We start from the raw sequence: 908 nt of genomic DNA, 5'->3' as shown, positions 1-908 counted from the left end.
GCGCGATGGCATTGCTGGGATCTTTGGCACTATGCAGTGTCGTCCCGTTCTGGCATTGGTGTAGCTTTCAATGCCAAAATTTGGCACAATTCCTTCCAGGATCTTCCAGATGTATATTACTGCATACCTCTCCCGCCTTCTCTCCAGGGAGTAGAGTCTTAGCTGTTTCAGCCTCTCCCAGTAGCTGAGCAGTTGCAAAGAGACAATCTTCTTTGTGAATCTCCTCTGGATTGCTTCAAGGTCTGCTGTTAATTTCAGATTGGTGGGCGACCACAGCTGTGAGCAGTAATCCAGGCGGCTGAGGACGAATGTCCTCCAGAGGACCATCGTGGCTTCCCCACCTCCGGTTCTGAATGTTCTCAGGATCCATCCAGCCAATCGTCCGCACTCTGTTGCCACTCTGGCAATGTGCACCTGGAAAGAGGCATCATCACCCATGTCGATACCCAGGTCTCTCACTGATTTACGCTCTGGGATTGAAATTCCCTGTGGACCAGTGTACTCTGTAAGTTTCATATTCAGTTTTGGACGTTGGTAGCGCAGGGCTTGGAATTTTTCAGCATTAAACTGCATATTATTGTCCTCAGCCCATCTGTAAACTGAGTCCAACCCCTGCTGCAGGCGTGCAACACCACTGGAGTTCCATATTCTCTGCGAGACTTTTGTATCGTCTGCGTAGCTTGCAAGAGTGGCTATCCGGGCACTTGAAGGCATATCTGAGAGAGCGACCATAAAAAGCAATGGTCCCAAGACAGTGCCCTGTGGAACACCGCTCATTATTTGTGTTTTCATATAGGTGGCTCCATTAGCCACTACTGCCTGACTTCTATCTTTCAGAAAGTCATGTAACCACTCTCCAAGTTTTCCAGCTATGCCAAGATCACGCAGTTTGTGGCATATCACACCAT

General features: G+C 48.9%; 1 protein-coding gene across 2 annotated transcripts in view; it reads left to right on the top strand.

The window, feature by feature from the left end:
- The window catches only part of LOC106878755 (serine/threonine-protein kinase pakE), a 196,610-nt gene that overhangs the window by 138,012 nt on the left and 57,690 nt on the right, over positions 1-908 (top strand). The window lies entirely within an intron of this gene.

The sequence above is a fragment of the Octopus bimaculoides genome, chromosome 2 (assembly GCF_001194135.2).
Source record: "Octopus bimaculoides isolate UCB-OBI-ISO-001 chromosome 2, ASM119413v2, whole genome shotgun sequence".
Classification (NCBI taxonomy): Eukaryota; Metazoa; Mollusca; class Cephalopoda; order Octopoda; family Octopodidae; genus Octopus; species Octopus bimaculoides.
The sequence above is the reverse complement of the archived record's forward strand: the minus strand, read 5'-3'. Positions and strand labels throughout refer to the sequence as shown.